The sequence below is a fragment of the Marmota flaviventris genome, chromosome X (genome assembly GCF_047511675.1).
Source record: "Marmota flaviventris isolate mMarFla1 chromosome X, mMarFla1.hap1, whole genome shotgun sequence".
Lineage (NCBI taxonomy): Eukaryota > Metazoa > Chordata > Mammalia > Rodentia > Sciuridae > Marmota > Marmota flaviventris.
In genome coordinates, this window is record NC_092518.1 from 5,493,420 (window position 1) to 5,514,127 (window position 20,708).

Consider the following 20,708-nt stretch of genomic DNA (forward strand, 5'->3'; position numbering starts at 1 on the left):
TCATTGCAGCACTATTCATAATAGCCAAGATATAAAATCAGCATAAGTGCCCGTAAGCTGAGTGGATAAAGAAATGTGGCTCATAGACATGATGGAATATTATTCAGCCACAAAAAGGGGGAAAAAGAATGAATCCTATTGAAGTAGACTGGGTACCCCCACTCCAAAGAATTTTGCCATAATTAAGCTTCTCCTCTGGTCATATCAGCAAGATATCTGCAGAGGTTATTGTGGTTGGTAGTTTCCTCTTTCTTGTAAATGCCAGGTTTGCACACAAAAGACGTGACAGAGTTAGTTTGTAAGCTTGTTGTACAAAAAGATATTATCTCTGTTTTCTTGGTAAAAACTCATGAAACCTAAGTGTAGTCTAGGGGATGGAACAGAGATCATGTGTCATGTGAACCTCCAAGCCCAACCTCAGTGGGTATAAAGTTCAAAAAATTTTCCAAAATCTTTGTTCAGAGGAAGAATTCTTAGGTGAGAGCTACCTCTGAACCCTATAGTCAATAAACCTGCTTCCTGAAAATTCCTTGGATATCCATCCTCTTCTGTCCTACTTCACTATCATCTGCAGCAACATGGATGGAGTTGGGGGACATTATGTTGAGTGAAACAATGAAATAAGTCCAGCACAGAAACAAATACAGCATGATAATTGTATTTTTAGTACAAATGCTAGGATTCCATCCCAGAGTGGTGTCATAAGAATTTCCAGAAGCAGGTGCAGTGTGTACCCTAAAGGAAATGCCAGCATTTTATGCACTCATTCAATAGCTGGCTTGAGAAGCCAGAATCTGGAGTTGTAATCACCACCACCATTATCATGGCCAACCCAGTGCCATCTCCAAGATGGCAAGAATTTTCTAACTTGTCTCCTAGCTTCTGCTCACACTTACACTTCCCCTTATAATCTATCCTCCATTCTGAAGCCACAGACCTTGTTAAAACGTGTCAGATCCTGCTTCTCCTTCACCAGAGGCTTCCCACCTCAGAGAGAAATTCACCAGGATAAAACCAGCTACAGAAAACCAATTCAGACAGCGAGCTCATTTTCTCCCACACTACCTCTTGCTTGCTTTGCTGTGGGCACATGGCCTCCTGGTGAGTCCTCAAACATGCCAAACATTCCCCATCTTTTGCTTACCCCCACATGGTCTTTTCACATAAACCTAATTCCTCTACTACCACCATGATCACCTGCCCACTGGGCAATCCTTCTCCCCCATCTCATTTTGCTTTTCTCTATGACATTTATTGCTGACACATTCATTCTATTACTTGTTGTTCACTGCTCTGTCTCTCCCCATTGTTATCAGCATTAGAACAGAGACTCTACGAGAACAGAAATTTGCTCTTTGGGTGAGGTACCCTCAGCACCTAGAACTGTGTCCAGCCCAATGAGCACTCAAACATTCATTAAATCATCAGTACATTAATTCCATTAAATGTACTACTGATGTTTGAGTTGAAACCAAAAAGAATGAAACATAACTCTTTCCTTTAAGGATCTCTCAATACATTAGAACAGATGTCAGCAAGCTTTTTCTATAAAGGGCAGTACAGTAAACATTTCTGGCTTTGTGGGCTGTAGGATCTCTGCTGCAATTCCTTGATTCCACTAATTGTAATGCAACAGCAATCATATTCAACACATAATGGTGTGAGTGTGGCTGTGTTCCCACACAACTGCATTTACAGGTAATGAGATGGAATTTTCTACAGATCTTATTTTAGAAGACAGAGACACATATAGAAAGCCAGAATATAAAATGAAAATCACCCTCAAGAGGCATGAACAAAATGCTGTGTGGGCAACCGTGGCAATGACAGTAGAGCCAGATTTCGACAAGCACAAACACATTTCCAGTACTAACAGGAAATAATCTACAATAGATTTCACTTTGCATCAATGGAAACGATGTGAGTTGAGCGAGTGCTTGGGGCAAGTCACATAAGAATGTTTTAATAGCAGCTGTTTAGATGGAGATCTTTTTCATTTATTGCCATAGTGCTTGGCCTGGTGCTTTGGGCCTGTGTGTACACTGTAAATGGCTAACTATATTAAATAATAACAAAATACCTATGTGGTAAGTGAGTTTCAGCCAATTTTCTAAATCTTCACCTACATTCTGCCAGAAAGGAAGGGGTTTTGACTTGACACCTATACTGGATCCCATTTTATACTTTTATCCACATTTTGCTATAACAGAGATATCATTTTTACTAAGTTACTCAATGTATCTATCTTACTTGTATGCATGCAATTCCGCCTCCAAACAATTAGTATTTTCTAGCTTACTTATAAATATCCTTTGGAGAAATCAAAATATCATTCATTCTTTCACAAAATATTTAAGTCTTTCTATGTGCTTGGTCCCAGACAAGCACTGGTGACACTTGACTCCTCCTTCTGTGGTCTTATGGTTTATTAGGGTGGAGAAAATGTTCTTTTAAATTATTGTGTAGCGTAACAGAAGATGAATACCAAAGACAGCTAGAAAAATTTTATAATATATTAGAGGAGAAGGGGACATGGGGAGGCTTCTGGAAGAAGGCAACACATGATGTAGGTTTTAAAAGAGAACAGAGGTTCACCAAGCAGATAGTGGTGGTGAATGGAGATTTTGTGCAAAATGTTATATTTCTTTCATATTCTCTTATCCCTTAGAGTTCAATTTCCATGCCAGAAAAGAAAAACTTTTTAGCCTTCACTACAATGGAAGGAAATCACACGTGCATATTGTTGTCAGGATATTCTATAGCTTAACATTTTTGTGAATGGGCTGAGCAGTCTTCATTCAGAGGAGGATGTAGTTAATCATGAGAACCCCTTGAAACAAACTGGGAATGGCAACAATTCACAGCTCACCCACAACTAGGAGATCTAAACCACAGCACAGTAGTGGGTAAGTTAGGCAAGTGGCCAGAAAAATCTAGGGCATTCAGCATGGTACTTATTAGGTGCCTGAGTGTCCATGGGTGAGGGCCAACAGATGTTCCCTACAATCCCTCTAGCATTCATTCTGATTGCATGCCTAAGCAGGACACTCTTTAATGGCAAGTTACAGTGAAGCCCTGCATCCTGGGACATACTAAATGCTGGACATCTTTTCAAGATACTTTCTTACGGATTCAAGAAAGCACCTCTTTAAAATAGGAAAGTGCAGTGTGCACACTGATAATCCCAGCAACTCCAGAGGCTGACACAGGAGCATCACAGGTTCAAGGCCCTAAACAACTTAGTGAGATCCTGTCTCAAAATAAAAAAGTGTTGGGGATGTAGGTAGAGGTAAAGTGTCTCTGGGTTAACTCTTCAGTAACAAAAAAATAAATAAGTAAAGTAGGAAAGTAATAAATGTATGTTTTGATGAGAAAAAAATGATGTGAATATTTTCACTCTTCCTCCTTCCCCATTTCTCTCCTTCTCTCATTCTGTGTAACACTGAAATTAGCTTTTTCTGGTTTTTCTTTCTTTAACTGTTTCTGACTTCGTTCTACTGTACGTGAAAGCCTAGGTGTTTTCTAATGGTCGATCATTCCTTCAAAAAAAATGCAAAGAGAGCCTGTGTCTCTGAGGGAGGAGAATAATGATCCCAAAGATATCCATAAGCTATACTTCAGAACCTGTTGATATTTTAGTCTACAGGTGCAAAGGGAAATTAATGTTGCAGATATAATTAGGCAACTAAGCATCTGACTTTGAGATCCAAGTATTCTGGATTCTCCAATTGGACCCAGTGGAATCATAAGGCTCCTTAAATAAAAGGAAACCGAGAAATTTGGGAGGCTATGGCAAGAGTACTGCAAGTTGCAGGTCAGCCTAAGCAACTTAGTGAGACTCTGTCCCATAATAAAAAATAAAAATGACTGGGAATGTGGCTCAGTAGCAAAGCACCCCTGGATTCAATTTTTTTTGGTGGAAGTGGGAGGCAAAAGAGTCAGAGCCAGAGTGATATGATGTGAAGAAGGCTATTCCAGCCATGGCTGCCTCACACATGGAAGAAGGGACCATAAGCCAAGAAGTGCACACAAACTCTAGAAGCTAGAAAAAGAAAATAGATTCTACCCTATGACTCCGGGGAGGAATGAAACCCTGCAGATACCTTTATGTCTAGCCCACAGATCTGCGTTAGACTTCAAACCTCTAGAAATGGAAGACAATAAATCTGTGTTCCTTGAAGCCCTCAACTGTGTGGTAACTTGCTATAGCATCAATAGAAAACTCATACACTCTCCCTTCCAAAAATCCAAATCATTGGCCAAGACTCGGAGATGTCAGGTCTTCATAGCTCTTTGCATTGGTTTCCTTCTCTTTGTTCCCTCTTCCTCTATATTGATCCAGACCCTCTTTGTAGCATTCTTAGGCTATCATGGGCGGGGGCGACTTGCTAATTTGATTCCTTATTGCCAATATTTCCTCCCTCAGTTTAATCTTCATGGGAGTTGGGGGGGGGGGGGTTGGGGGGCAGCCACTGAGCATCATACCCACCCTTTTCACTCTATTTTGAGACAGGGTCTCATTACGTTTCCCAGGCTGGCCTCGAACTTTCAATCCTCCTGCCTCAGCTGCTGGAGTCACGGGGATAACAGGCCTGGGCCACAATGTGTAGCTCCAGTTTAATCTTTGGAACATGCTTCAGGCATCACGGCTTTTTCCTGTAACTTCCCTCAATGGTCCAAAACACAGAGCAGTTCCCTGTTGCCCGACGTCTGAGTTCTGACATCTTATTTCCTTTTTCAAAGTCTGGCCCAAGTTTCTCTCAAACCACACCTCCAAGTCTATTCTCACTCACTTCCTAAACAGAGACCCAGTAAATGAGACCATTTGCGGTCCCTAGCAGCAATTGCCTTTGCTTTTCTTCCTAGAACAAATGATGTTCCTATGTGAAATTTTTTTTATTTGATGTTTGTTCTTTTGTTGTTTTTTTTCAATTTCTGCTGATTTTTAAAGATGCAAATGGAACCTCCCAGAGGCCCAACAAGTCCTGGCCACTATTGTACTTGGCAAGTTCATATTAAACAAAGAAGAATTGTTTTAAAAAGACAGTTCTAAATAGTGTGACGTGTCTTAAATGTTTACATTTAAAGGTTGCAAAGTAACCCTTTAAGCTGAAAACCACACAGCAATATAATTATCCTATTCACAAAACAACTAAAATATTTAGTTTAAAATATTATTTCCAAGTACTCACCAGAACAGTCAGTAATATGACCCAGGTTTAAAGATATATAATTCATCTCCTTCTTTCTATATAGTCAGACTCACTATGAACATGTATGTGCTCAGGCACAAGCAGACACACAAACATAAATCTCCTATGTAGGTAACATCTATTATCTCAATTTTAGGCCAAACATTGAGTATGTGGCTTGAGTCAAATGAGTCACCCTTGATAATCCCATGGGAAAACCTCTTAAGGTTCATGCCTCGTGGGGTTAAGGGAAATTAATCAACAGAGATGGAGATCTGGCTAAAGAGTTGCCTGAGCAGATGATTCCTTCCTTTCTCACTCAGGGGTCCAAGTATCTTTATCCTGAGGTATCTTTATGCTGAACAGTAGCACTCATCACAGGAGGAGAATATTTTCCAAAGAGCAAGGTTTATTTTGCCCAAGGTACAGGATATGGGAGAAAACAGCAAGAGGGAAAATTCCTGGTGCAAGAGGAAGGATATAGGGGCTTTCCCAGCTGCAGGGTTTGGTCTTGGGAAGGGAGGAGGGTAACTCAGGATGGACACACTTGTGGATTAGTGTTAGAAGCCAAGGACACAAGGAAGTTAAAGGGGTTCATGGCTGTTGTACTCATCTTTTTTGCTCCTTCCTTTGAAGTCAAAGGCACAAATACTACTTTAACCTGGCAGGTCAATGCAGACAAAACAATTAAGCCCCAGTCTGCACTGTCACAACCCTTGCCACCAACTTTACTCTTTATAGTCTCTCACGACATCTACTATGATACAATCAAGATAGCATGTACCTTGAAGAAATGTCTAGAATCTCTGTGCATACATCATGCAGTGCAGATTCAATTCATGGCTAAATTCATTGGGCAAGCTTTTAGGTTCAGATGCCAAGGGTATGGGAAGATTCACCCATATGCTCAAGAACCAAGTCAAGGATGGGTGCAGTGGTGTACACCTGTAATCCCAGCAGCTCAGGGACTGAGACAGGAGGATCATGAGTTCAAAGCCAGCCTCAGCAAAAGTGAGGTGCTAAGCAACTTAATGAGACCCTGTCTCTAAATAAAATACAAAATAAGGCTGGAGATGTGGCTCAGTGGCTAAGTGCCCCAGGGTTCAATCCCTAGCACCCCCCCCCCCAAAAAAAGGACCAGGTCAAAAATTAGAAATCTCCAGACCCCAAACATTCTGTGTGATCAGTTACCCATTAGAACAAAGAGCTAGGTCATCATCATTACATCATCCATTCATGTCTGCATAGTCCAAGAAACATAACTGTTTTCTAATTTATAGTATATGAAAAAGAGCCAGCATGCTACCCTTACAGCACAACTCTGAAATCCTTCCCAGTCAGGGAAGTTAACGTGGCACTAGACCAAGGAATAATCTTGGGTACCAACCCTGGGTGGCCTGTGATCAACCGTTAATATCAGGTTGCTCTCTGCCACTGCCCCAATGATTCCCAAGGCATTTCCTCAGATTCTTTTCCAAATATCCTCCAATTATGGAAATTAAGCTTATTAAATTTACCAAAATGTAAGTGAAATGACAAAAACACTTCAACACTACAGTAACGCCAAGTGAAAAAGATATGGTTTCAGAAAAGGAAGCTTCCCAAAATTCTGCAAACAATAAACAGCATTGAAAATAATGAAAATAAACATTACAAATAATTGTGCACATCTTCTGTCCCCTCTTTACCTGAAGAATTCAGAGTTAGCTGACTTATTGGTCTTTGGATTTTTGCTATGAGATTATCCTAACTGGATAGCTACAGGTAGAATATTTTTTAAAGACTGTGGAATGATGTTTCTGTCTTTGATCAGCAGAAATACACACTGTCAGAGGACTAGGGACCACCTAACTGGGCAAGGCTTGAAACCAACTTGAGTCAGTGAGGTTGAGACTGAACTTGGAAGGAACTTGCTCTCATCTCATATAAGCACAATTTCTCAATGCAGAAGTTATTATAATCAATAAAAACTGACAACTATATCCAAGATAGAATATTTAAAATAACATAATACAAGTGCTTGGCATCTGCATATTCAATCATGTAGTTTAGAATTTAACCTCAAGTTACAAAAACCACTGAATAAACACATTACCCAAATGCTACTTTACTGATCAGTATCCTGGCTGATTTGAGAAGCAGGTGAGTCAATAAAGGTCCAATAAAACAGGGCTACGTATGAAGTGATGGAAAGAGAGGAGGAAACTCAATTGAACTTAACTGGAAATTGATACCATAATACAGGCTGTTTTTTACCCTAAATTATGCCAGAGAGCAATATAATTGCAAAGTGGACCTTAAAGCAACAACATAAATAATACACTGAGTAGGAACAGGTGAAAAAAAAGGTGATCCAGTAACATTCTACAAGTAACTAATGTTACTCTGAAACATCACAGAGGGTAAGCTCTGACTTCCAGCACACCCAAATTCATTTGTTTAATTGGTAAGAGACAACTAAGAATTTCTGCCAACGAAATTACAGGGGACCAAAGACTGACTGAAAAAAAATGACAAGCAGATAAGCATTGAGATGCTAGCCTCTAGTTTTAAAACAATTAATTAGTACAATAGATATTTTGAATAACTTGCCATTTCTTCTTTATTCTAAAGAGTGGTGAAATTAAAATCATTTTGCCTGATACCTGACATGAGACTAGGAAGACTTTTAATTTCACTAAACACCCACCTGGTGGAATTCATGCAAATCAAATTAAATTGTTAACCAAACCTTTTTCTCTACTTCCACATCTGCCTGTAACACGTTCATTTTTAGTAATTGGATCTCTAGGACATTCTTTAAAATAATCACACACTCGCCTGACCATGCAACCTGATTAATAATGAATGAACATTCCTGAGAAAGAATCACTTCGAAGCATGGCAGATGTCTATGGGGATATGAAGGCTTTAATGATCAAAATCAAGGGGAAATGGGAGCTGGGTCACACAGTCTGGTTATTTTAATTGAAACCTAGTCTTCCAAATTTACTTAACAGGATGCTTAAATACTCCTCATGGAGGCTCATTTATACAAGCAGACAAGCAAAAGACACAAATGGCAATGAAAAAGAGCAATCCCAATTCCTCCAGGAACCACTGCCCTATCCCCCTCTGTCTGAATAGCGAAGAAACCCCCCCGACAGGCTTAGAAGTGCCATTCGTTCCTTTGACAGACTGATAAACAGGCTAAAAACAGGAACTAGTACACTGGTCCTTAATAGTTCTTTGAGCACCTCTCGAGATTCTGACAAACAGATCCCCTTGAATACCCACCAATGGACTGCACACTAGTTCTTTTTGAAGAAACATCGCCGTAGGCAGAGGATGGGGACCCACGAAATGACAGACAGGCCACCGAGACCAGATGGTGGGTGGCAGGCAGTGCTGGAACAGTCCTGTGTGTCTGTGAGAGCGTCGACAGTGAAACACAACAGGAAAATCGGCCCAACAATTCCAGGAAGGCCAGCTCCACCTCATCCACTCCGCCAGGGTTGCCCGAGTTGAAGAATCGACTGCCTTTTCCACGGCCCCCGCCGTACTTGCCCTATCCCCTCGCCCACTCGATGCTCAACTGAAACCAAGTAAAAAGGCAGCTCAGGTCAGGTCAACACCCACTGCTTGGTCCAAAATAATGATGACTTGGCACTGGGTTCTGTACTCTCTCTGCTTACAGAAATCAGAAGCGGCCCGGCCAACTGGACGTGGTCCTGCAGTGGAAGGCTGGATTCCAGCTCTCCATGCAGCCAACGGGAGCGGTCCTGCCTAGCTCCTGAAGTGGGAAACTCGCATGCCCTTGCATTGGGGTTCTTTTGGCATCCTGCTGAGCACATTATCACATTATGCTCTGGATACTGCTTTGTTTGTTTTAAAAATAATATACTCATTATTTTGTGCCTTTACCTTCTGAATTAAAGAATAACTTCTAAAAGAAGTTTTCCAACTTAGATCCAGGAGAACAATCTCCTGTACAGAACCAATAAACCAAAATCATCTTTTTTCTTCCAGAAACAGAGGGTTAAATTGCAATGGATCATCCTGATAAATAATTGAAAAGATATATGCATATGAAACATGTATATACACAAACAAGTTTTAACTTTATCATAAACATATTACATATATTATGCACACAGATCACATGTATATGCATGCTCTGTGTATACAGCCTTCTTCTGGTATTCACTTGAGATTAATTCCAGAACACTCCCCTAGGATACCAAAGTCTGCGGTTGCTCAAGTTCCTTACATAAAACAGCACAGTACTTTCCTATAACCTTCATTACATCCTCTTGTATACTTCAAATCATCTCCCAATTACTTATGATACCTAAAACAATATAAATGTATATAAGTTGTTGCCATACTGTATTGTTTAGAGAAAAATGACAAGAAAAAAATCTGTAAGGATGCAATACAGATGAAATTTTTTTTCACATATTTTTTATTCAAGTTTGGTTGAATTTGCAAATGCAGAACCCACATATACGGAAAACCAACTGTGTATACAACTAATATATCTGTACTCCCAGCCACTAGGGAGGCTGAGGCAGGAGGATCACTTCAGTTTAGGAGTTTGGGGCCAGCCAGGACATAGTGAGACAAAGAAACAAACGTGTGTGTGTGTGTGTGTGTGTGTGTGTACATGTGTTTAAAATAAACTGTGGGGGCTGGGGTTGTGGCTCAGAGGTAGAGCACATACCTAGCATGCATGAGGCACTGGGTTTGATCCTTAGCACCACATAAAAATAAAATAAAGATATCGTATCTATCTATGACTAAAGAATAAATATTTTAAAAAGAATTCTATAAAAAATAAACTGTAATGAGTCCAAAATCTTGATTTTATTCTCCAGAATGAAAAAGGAAGGGTATATTGAGAATGAAAAATAATCACTTAAAATTTGATTATGTGAAGAAAGAAAGGGAAGTAGTTTCTTTTGTACTGCACTGCAGTTCTTTGAAGGATGTTGCTTATCACCATGCAAGACAAGAAACTGCAGCTAAAGTAAATCATCAGGAAAGTGTAAAAAAAATATCTGCACAACTCAATTTATACTCTAGACATTTGGGCACCACGAAGGTGTTTAAGGGACTGTCGTGATTAAGGGGAAGCAGGAGGCAAGAACTGCTGTTTCCTTGTGTTGCCCATTTTGCACATTGTAGTGCTTACTTTTCTGCCATTGCAACACTTCATGGTAAACCAAAGTGTGCTTCACATGTCAGGACATAAAAATTCAAACATACATTTTCTCAGCTTATGTCTCTCCAAATCATGACTTTTAACAATACAAGGATTACTCAATTTCACATTTGGACGACTTCCTTAAGAAGTTCTTATTATCTAGGGAAAAGACATGCATATACATACATATATCATAAAATAGAATTTTAAAGTACTTTTCATCAAGACTTTTTTTTTAAAAAAACTGCCTCTTTAAAACAACATTGAAAGTATCAGGTTGGGGATGTAGCTCAGTGGTAGAGTGCTTAGCTAGCATGCATCAGGCCTGGGTTTGATCCCCAATAGCACTCCCCCCATACCTCCAAAGAAGAAAGACACTATAAAAATTTCTAGACTGGCTTAACATGTTCATATTTTCATATTATAATGGAAAGTTAGCCAGAGCATCCCAAGTTGAAACATCAAGAAACAAACACTATATCTCAAAAGTAAAACAATAATTATTTTAATCTTTTAAAGAACATAATCTGACATCTTTGATACAAAATTTCCAAACATCAAAAGGTGTCAGGCATTTCATTTCTTTTATTATTTATTTTTAAAAATAAAGCATCCAATTTTAAATACAAATGGGACCTATTTTACATTATATTGATAATGACTGATGTTTTCCAGATCTATGCTATACTGGCTGTCATGCAAGAATTTGGTTCTAAAGGCAGTGATAGCAGACCAGAGAGAGAAGGACAAGAGAGAGAACATGTCACACTTAGTCTCCTGGCAGAAATCTAATTCAGCACTCCAAGGGAGCAGACTAACAGTGTGGTAGTCACAGAAATGGAAGCTGCTAATTCCTTTGAAACCACCCACAGATGAAAAGCACATACACTGCCTTCCCTGAGTGCTTATAGTTTTTTATACACATTCACAGAATCCTTCCTAAGTCTATATAAAATCCTACATGTTTAAATAGGCACATAAGTGCACACTTGTAATCCCAGCAGCTCAGGAGGCTGAGGCAGTAAGACTGCAAGTTCAAAGCCAGCCTCAGCAACTTAATGAGGCCCCAAGCAACTTAGAGAGACCCTATCTCAAAATAAAAAAAATAAAATAAAAAAGGCTGGGGATGTGGCCCAATGGCTGAGCACCCCTGGGTGCAATCTCCAGTGCCCCCCCAAAAAAATTCCTACATGTTTACAATGGAATTGGTATCATAGGCACATATAAATACTTACATGTACAGAATGACAAACACTCATATATATATATATATATATATATATATATATATATATATATATGCCTTTTCACAATTACTTGGGACTTTATAACATTCACTCTTCACAAATCCCTCAGTTTGAGCAGTCCTCCTGTACTAAAGGAACATCCCATTCTCTATATGAGAACAGAAGCATTAGATAATTTGTATTTATTTAAAAAATCAATTGCCTACTCATATTTCAAAAGTCTACATAGAAATGAGCAAAATGATATAAGAAATCTATATTATTCAAAAAAATTTTGGTAGTTATGTATGGACAGCATGCCTTTATTTTATTTGTATGCAGGGCTAAGGATGGAACCCAGTGCCTCACACATACTAGGCAAGCGCTCTGCCACTGAGCTACAGACCCAGCCCAGGAAATCTATATTATTTGAAAGATATACTGGTCCAGTGGGATTTTGCAACAAGTAGATTGTGCCCTGGAAAAAAACACTCACCACTTAGGGAAACTTTTTTCTACTTCATTCACACAACACTCCCCTAGAAGGCAGAGAAGGACATACTCTCCCTTCCCATTTATTCACCAGAAGCAAAATGCATTGATAACTATTTGCTGATGATGTTCACTGTGACATTATTCTCTGAACACTGGAAAGCTTAAATTCAACAATAACACATACTCCTGTCTTGTGACTCTGGGGGTAATGACGATGTTACAGAGCAACTGATTCCTATTGTAGGAGCAGATTGGGAAATTCTCTCAAAGAAAATCACTTTTCCCTTTCAACTTCAAAGTTAGCTATACACACACACACACACACACACACAAAAAAAAAAAAAAAAAAACTCATGCTCACAATAGCCTGAAGCTACTTCGTGATCTTAAAAAATAAAGAAAACTAACCTTTCTTCACAATTCCTGGTTAACTATTATGGAGAACATGCTTTAAACACTTCCCGTGGTCACTGAAGCTCTACAGTGGGGGGATGTAAGTCTTTTTTTTTTTTTTTCTTTTTTAAGGCAACCAAAAGAGGAGCAATTCTTTTGTTCTGAATTGTTATTGTAAGGCACCACATGAAAGAAGCATACTGAGCATCTGTACAGAACAAAGGCAAGAGGCTTCTCAGGAGAAAATTCACAAAAATACTTTTGCCACATTTAAATGCTAATGGATGAAGGGTAGTTTTTCCACGTAGCACAAAAATTGCAGTACAGATCTTCACATGGGGCAATAAAATTATCACTCACATACACACAGAGAGACACACATACACGAACAAAGGCACACAATTGAAACTAATGCAAAATTAAAACTGCTTTCAAATACATTAAATCACTACCTTTTCAACCCTCGATCAACTTCTTGAAATTTCTGTATCTCTATTTTGCCTGATCTAAAATAAAATGTTGGTTATACTAAATAACTGAGCTAACGGTAGGCAATCCTAAGGAAACTGAATCTACAAAAAGTAAAACAAGAAAACCCTTTCCATTGACCACATAATCTAACTTACACTTTAAATACAATCTTTAAATAGAGTTTTCAAAAATCCTCAGGGATGTGGGCATGGTGACACATATGACTACAATCCCAGAGACTCAGGAAGCTGAGGCAGGATGATCACAGGTTCAAAGCCAGCCTGAGCATATAGCAAGATTCTCTCAAAATAAAAATTAAAAGGGCTGGGGATGGAGCTCAGTGGTAGAGCACCCTTGGGTTTGATCCTCAGTACCAAAAAAATATTTTAAATCCCCAGGGAAACTATGCAATTGGTATTATATTGGGAAACAAATCATAACAAACTAAGTTGTTAACATTAATAAAGTACACTGGTTTTGCAAGTCACAGTGCATTGTCTTACAGTTTTCTTCAGATGAAAATTCTGTGAAACCTGATAGTGTCATGATTCATTTAATAAGACCTCATCTGACTTTGTATAGTTTGGTGGACCCTTAATACATATTATTTTATTATTTTGTTATCATTGAAGGCTCTAAGATAAAGGAATTTCCAAAAAGTAAATAGCATCTTGTACTGCATCAAAAAGGTCCATCTTTTTTCTTCTTCTACTACTATTCAACTACTATTCTGTTTTCCCTTTCTCATTCTGTCTTTTCTGTTGTCAGATGACTAATGGACTATTTCAAGTTCTCTGCTAATGAATTTCATTTAGCTTTCTCCATAGTGTGGTGTCAGAAACATGTGGCTAAGCCCTAAACTCAGGGGCCCAAGTGTCCTTAGTCTACTTTTGGGCCAACACCGTCAATGAGGTGTCATATAAAGAAATGTATACCTTGCGTCTAGATAAACCTGAGTTCAACCCCTGGCTCTGCCATTTCCTTGTAAAGGTGATAGGAGCCTGATACTCTACATATCTCCTGCTCACAGATACTCTTCATATCTTATATGTAGTTTCCTTATCTAAAATGTGGACAATGAGAGTGATCTCAAAGTGTCTTTTGAGGAGTAAGTGAGGCAAAGTTTTAAAAGTGCCTGACAAAATTGTCATTCTCACGTCCTTCTTCTCCTCTTGTCCTGAATCACCTCTTTCTGTTCATTGAATAAATTCATTATCTGTATTTTTATTGGAATCCTCTGCAAATGATTTTTGAAAGCAGAAAAGATATCAATTCATTTGTTTGCTCAGTAACATTCATGGAGTGTCTTATATGAAGAAATAGTACATACCATTTCTATTCTTCACATTAACAATTGTCTAATAATTGTCTTCACATAAGCAGTTTCATCTATTTCCAGCTACCACTATTTCTATTTCTGCTACATATATTTCTGCTACAACTTCCCACCATGATATTCAGGCTTCACTTCTCTGCTCCCCAAAGAAGGTCTTCTTTTACCTAATGCATTTGTCACCACAATTTTTTATTTTGCAGGAAATAAGAAACCCTGACATAGATGGAGCTTATAAGACTATCAAGAACAGAGAAGAGCTTCAGATTTTTTTCTATTTGCAAGCTAACCAGTTAATCCACCAATTACATGGATGTTGGCAGAAGACACCAGACTCCTTTAACAAAGATAAAGAATGTTCTTACTCAGGGCACAAGTGGTATGTGATTCATGATCTCGTTGGTTCATCTGATCACCCAAGAACCATGTAGAGTCCCAGGTGCATGTTGCAGGGGATTGCATCACAGTTGAGCAATCCCAAGCTTGGAAAATCTGAATCTTGTGTTGTGGACTAAGCAAACCTCCACAACCTTGGAAGGACACATTATATCTAGCCTGTCTGCTATAAAAACACCCTTAAAAAACAGTCTAGAAAAAAGGCTGTCAGCATCTCAGCTCACAAGAGGTACAGAAACGACAGATCCAGCTGGGTATGGTGGTGCATGCCTGTAATCCCAGCAACTCAGGAGCTGAGGCAGGAGGATCACAAGTTCAAGCCAGCTTCAGCAAATTAGTGAGGCCCTAAACAACTTAGCAAAGCTCTGTCTTAAAATAAAAACAAAAAAAGGGCTAGGGATATGGCAGAGAGTGAAAGAGTGAGAGAGACGAAGGATGGAACGAAAGAAGAAATGAATGAATGAATGAACCACAGAGAATTATTTTGAAATATACACAATTTCTGCCTCCTCCTGGGGATTACAACAATGATAGTAACTAGAAATCAGGTCACCAGTGAGGTGGCTTTCTAGTAGCTATGGTAGAGGTAGAGTTTCATAGGAGCTTTCAAGAAAGTGATGAGGTGTTCTTTACCCCCAAGTCCAAGCTCCTCATCCCTCTCACCCCTAGCATCAGAGGAAACTCCAGAAAAAAACTGCAAGAGAGCAAGGTGGTCCCATGCACAGACTTTGCCCAATAAATAAGAGCACCTATCAATTTCCATCATAGGCCCAAATCAACCTGGGTCTGGTCTGAATCTTCAGCTCTTTACTTTGATCCTAAAGTAGTTTTAAGAGTTTGGATGAGTAAGTTGTTTTTGTTACTTTTATGGCATTAGATATCTTGCATGTACATCAATTTAGCTTTCTTTAAGCATTCTGAAAATTTTAGAACTACTTCTTTTATAGTAAAATATAGAAAGTCATCTCCTTCACTATTCTCTCATTCTACAGGTTATATTTTAGGTCTTAGTATGTGCCAGGAGCTTCTCTGAGCACCAAGAATGTGCTGGCAGATAGGAAACTAAATGCTTATTCTTAAAGAGTTTCCATTTTAATGAAGGGATGAAAAAATAAATGTGTAAAAACAATAATAATTTCAAAAACCCATATGTAATATAAAAGAAATAAAAAGGATGTCATGAAAGAAGGTAGATGGCTGGGTGTTGTCTATTTTAGCAAAGATTTTCTTCATATTTGCATGGTGCTCTTAACAGTTTGGCTTTTTTCCCTGCCAATAAATAAGGAAAGAACTTCTTAATTTCAGTATAAAATTTTCTAGCAATTGAGCAAAGAGCTATGATTTAAATTCTCAAGTTATTAAATATTTAGTTTCAGATATCCTAAAGGACAGATTTCTTTCTCACAGGCATTAAAATATGACTTTTATTATTTCTTATCTGAAAAGGCAATGTGATGAATTCCTGAAAAATAGCAACCTCTTTATATATTTCAGCAACGAAATTTGAGAGGGAAGAGCTGTGAAGATTTGGTGGCCAAAAAGCAGGAACTATTGTTTCTTGGTCCATTTTGTGCTGCTGTAATAGAAAATCTGAGACTGGATAAGGTATAAAGAATAGAAATTTCTTTCTTATGTTCTGGAAGCTGGGAAGTCCAAAATTAAGGTGCCTACAGGTAAAAGTCCTATTTCTCTGGTTCCAAGATGGCGCCCAGAAGGCTGTCTTCTGGAAGGGAGGAACACTATGTCCTTACATGGTAGAAGAACATAAGAGGGAAAACCCACTTATGCAAAACCTTTTTATAGCAACATTGATCCATTCGTGCCCCCCGAGAGGTCCCACCTGCCAACACCACTGCACTAGGGATTAAGTTTCCAACACATGAATTTTGATACATTCAAACCACAGCATATGGAACTGAGAATTACTTTAATGTCTAAATGTTTGATCTTAGGATATTAAACCAAAGTTGAAATGACCACGGATGTGCAATTAAGGTTACAGAAAAGGATAGGAAGAAAATGAATTGAGACAATGGTAGAGTCATTAGTTTTGTCTTTTCTTTCTAACTTGCTTTTGCCTTACTAGGAGAGGAAATTTCAGGAAGAAAAAGGCAGGAAGTAGGGGAATAGTACTGGGGTGGATGAATAAGTGTAAGTACCAAAGATGAGTTGAGACTGGAAGGATAAGTCACCTGACAGCCTCAGTTGGTGTTCTGCTGACAATGACAACATCAAAAAGTATCTCAAAAGAATTCACCAGTTAGGTAAAATTTCCATAGAAGTTCAATCATGATTTTTAGAGCCCACGTCTTTAAGAATGGGCTAAAAGAAAGATGACCACAGAGGCAATTCTGGGGGAGAACACAGGTGATATTGTAGCTAAGCAGAGGCCAAGGGAAGGGTTGGGAAGACTGGGTCGAGGGTATGTGCTCCTCTACAGTGAAGCAGATGAGGTTTGTGGGAAAATAGTAAAGCAGATGAGGTTTGTGTATTGAGGGGTTTATGAACAAGCAGTCTTCTGAAACTACTTCTGAGACCCAACCCAAAGATGTTTCAGCCTAAAAATCAAGATTAAAGTTGCTTCTTTGGAGATTGAATACTTCTACAAAAAGAGTATGTTAAAAATTTTGTAATCTCTTAGAACAAATCTGCTAAAGACTATTATGAAACTCTTAATGAATTTTAAAACATACTCTTATGGCAGGCTAAACTCTGAAATTTTTTTCTTGTATTATCAAAATGTTTCCTTCAGATCAATGGGTAAAAGACATTGTGGTGTACATATACAATAGAGTTTTACCAAGCCATAAAGAAGAATGAAATTGTGTCATTTCCTGGTAAATGCATGAAATCGGAGAACATCATGCTAAGTGAAATAAGCCAGACTCAGAAAGCCAAGGGTCAAATGTTTTCTCTCATATGTGGAAGCTGGAGAGAAAAAGGAGCAAAAACAAGGGGATCTCATAAAAACAGAAAAGAAAAGAATAGAAAAGAAGCAGGGCATTAAGGGTTAGGGAAGAGGTGAAGGAAAAGAAAAGGGGGAGGGGAAAATATTTCCTTGTTGTATCTTTATAAATGTTAACTTATAACACATGAATATAAGAAATCATTTTAGAATATAAAAAATACTATCCTGGGGACTTGGCTTAAGAGTGTTTTGCTTTGTGTCTTATATGATTGCTTTTTTGTGATTTAAAAAAATATATTTCAAGCATTTTATCCTTTCATTGAAATGCATTCTAAGTGTGCATTTCATCCTGTACATTTTATCCTTTCATTGAATCAAATTAGATAAGAAGTTGGCTTTTTAAACGTAAGAAAAGGTAAAATTAAAAGAACTTAGTACTTGAGGTGCAGTCTAGGGCTTAAAAATTCACTTGCAAAAAATGTCTAGCTTTAAGAGCAGTGAGGTGGCTACATGTAATACAGTGGAGTTATGTTTATTTTGATAATAAATATGAATGCTAACTGGTGAAAAAGTATCACAAAATTATATGAAAAAACATCATATTTTGAAAACAAATTTTAATGCCTGATTTATCATCTTTATGGTAAAGATTTGTCAGTTATCTCTTGTTATTTAGCTTCTATTGCTTGTCATTATGTAAGTCAAGAGGGGTGCTATGATTCAAGGCACACGTCCAAACAGTTCTACCAGTTGTCTAAATCTCTTCTTTCCATTCCAAATTCCTCCAAGCAAACACTTAGTTTCACAACTTTAGTCATTTTTTTTTTTTTTTTTTTTTTTTTTTTTTGCCTTAGAATACAACTTGGAAATTGTGCACTCCTGGGGTTCTGGGAAAAGGGTGCCAGATGATGGCAGGAATGCTGGTGACTTCCCCCAAAAAAGGAGCTTTGTTGTGTGCAAGCTACTGCCAGTTAACCTCCCTGGAACAGGAACTACCAAAGCATCACTGGTCCAAAGAGGGGCGCTCCAATCCCCCTTCCCACCCCTGCCTATCAGCATCCAGAAGCAATTCTTTGCATGGATGCTTCTTCATCCTGATCCTGACTGGCAGCTCTGAGGATTAAGCTCAAGTCCTTTGGAGCAGTCGCTTTATGCACATTAACCCCCTGGGGCGTTGAACTCCAAAACCTCTATTTTCTCCCCCTGGGTCTCTCCTGTATCTCACAAAACCCTAGTTAGCCACTGTGGTACACCGCCTTTCTTCCATTCTAGGCTATCAAAAGAAAACAAAACAAAACACCAGACCTTACAACAATAAGATGAATATGGTAATGATGAGGATCTTTAGGGGAGTGGGCAAATTCCTAGTTCTTTTAAAGCTGAGACTTGGGAATCCATTTTCTTCTTCATCATTAAGACTTCATGTTCTCAGCCACAGAATCTAGCTTACACTAGCATAAATCATCACTTGGCTGAATGAAAACAGGGTGTGTGTGTGTGTGTGTGTGTGTGTGTGTGTGTGTATTAAACGGTCCCTCAAAACTGCTGAATAAAAATCAAGACAAGTGTTTTCTTAATCAGGCAAAATTTCCTGCTTAAGTAACTGTGTGAAAGAAAAAAAAAAAAGACCATCTGGTCTCTCTGCTACTTGAGTATTTTTTTTTCACCTCGCTTTCTGGTTAACTTGAGCAAAACATTATCATATTATATCGAGATTATTTTTACCATGGACCATGGTGCATTTCCTTCTGACTACTAATAAACCACAGAGAAAGCAGTGCTCCACTTCTAGGAAAATACTTTTCAGTTCTAAATGGCCAATTCTGAAAGGAAAAAGTGACTGGAAAGAGGACAACAGAAGTCAGATCATAGAGAGAGCAGACAGTTTATATCTTTGAACACCTTTGTCAGAGAGACTTTGCTTTCTCCTCCTCTCTCTCTCTCTCTCTCTGTCTCTCTTTCTCTCTCTCTCTCTCTCTCTCTCTCACACACACACACACACACACACACACACACACACACACCAAAAAGCCATTGCTGCCCTGTTCCTTCAAGGTGATGACTATGCTAATAACCCTCTAAGAACTAGGTCATAAAATGGAATTAATTTCCATGTGGAAACTAAGATGACAATAAATGTACAGTGAAAACTCCATTAATTGAAATTTTCTGGAAATTTAAGAGTTCTGGTTAATTTAATTTTCTGGTTAATTGAATCACAAATAGAACATCTTAAAAAAAATCCTTATACAATTTTTCTAAAATGCTTGAATCTACCCACTTTACTTGAAACGTATAAACCATACACTACATCTAATTTAAACGTTATTAGGTGATTCCAAATTTTATTTTTCCTTGAGATCATCATTACAAAGATCTTTTTTTTCATTTGATTATAAATAGACATTTAGGAGATTGACTTGAATGTATCCATGGCCATAAATTTTTACTCTCATTCACAAAATCACCTTCTTCCTTGTATTTTGCATAATGTACAACACTGATTAATAAAGAATTGGGAGGGCAAATTTTGTGTAAAGTGATGCTTTTGCTTGTATGCTAAAGGAAAAATTGTAAAACAAAATATCTTTCTTTATCTGATGTTTAATAGGTGTGAAAAATGAAAAAGGGTTCAATATAGTACTTCTAATTAATTTTGTTAGCACAAATTAAGGACCATATAACACTCATATTTCAACTTATTAAGAAAGTGCTGGGGCTGGGATTGGGGCTCAGTGGCAGAGCGCTTGCCTCACACATGAGGCATTGGGTTCAATCCTCGGCACCACATAAAAATAAACAAGTAAAATAAAGGTATTGTGTCCATCTACAACTAAAAAATATTTAAAAAAAGAGAAAGTGCTAGAGTTTATTTAGGTTTATTAGTGGAACACTCAGCTCAACATTGTCCCCAGAAGTCCTCTTTTCACAGTGTAGTCACAACCAGGAGGTCCGTCCTCACTTGGGCTCCCCATTTCAGTTTCTCACAGAAATTTATTCTATGCCACTTTGAACTCTCTAATAACAATACCATATTGAATCAAACGATTGTCCAAGAGAGAGAGAGACCTCTAGTCTTATATCAGATTTCCTGCCCTTTTGTGAAGAT

The 20,708-nt window shown here is 38.3% G+C and overlaps 1 protein-coding gene across 2 annotated transcripts in view; it reads right to left on the minus strand.

The window, feature by feature from the left end:
* Mid1 (midline 1) overlaps positions 1–20,708 on the minus strand; it is a 354,689-nt gene that overhangs the window by 112,348 nt on the left and 221,633 nt on the right. The window contains exon 1 of one of the 2 annotated variants that reach the window (XM_027946503.2): positions 8,469–8,555. The exons of the other annotated variant lie outside the window; for it this stretch is intronic. The gene's annotated coding sequence lies outside the window, so the exon portion shown is untranslated. Of the gene's footprint in view, positions 1–8,468; positions 8,556–20,708 lie in introns of those variants that run through there. 2 annotated transcript variants of the gene reach the window in all.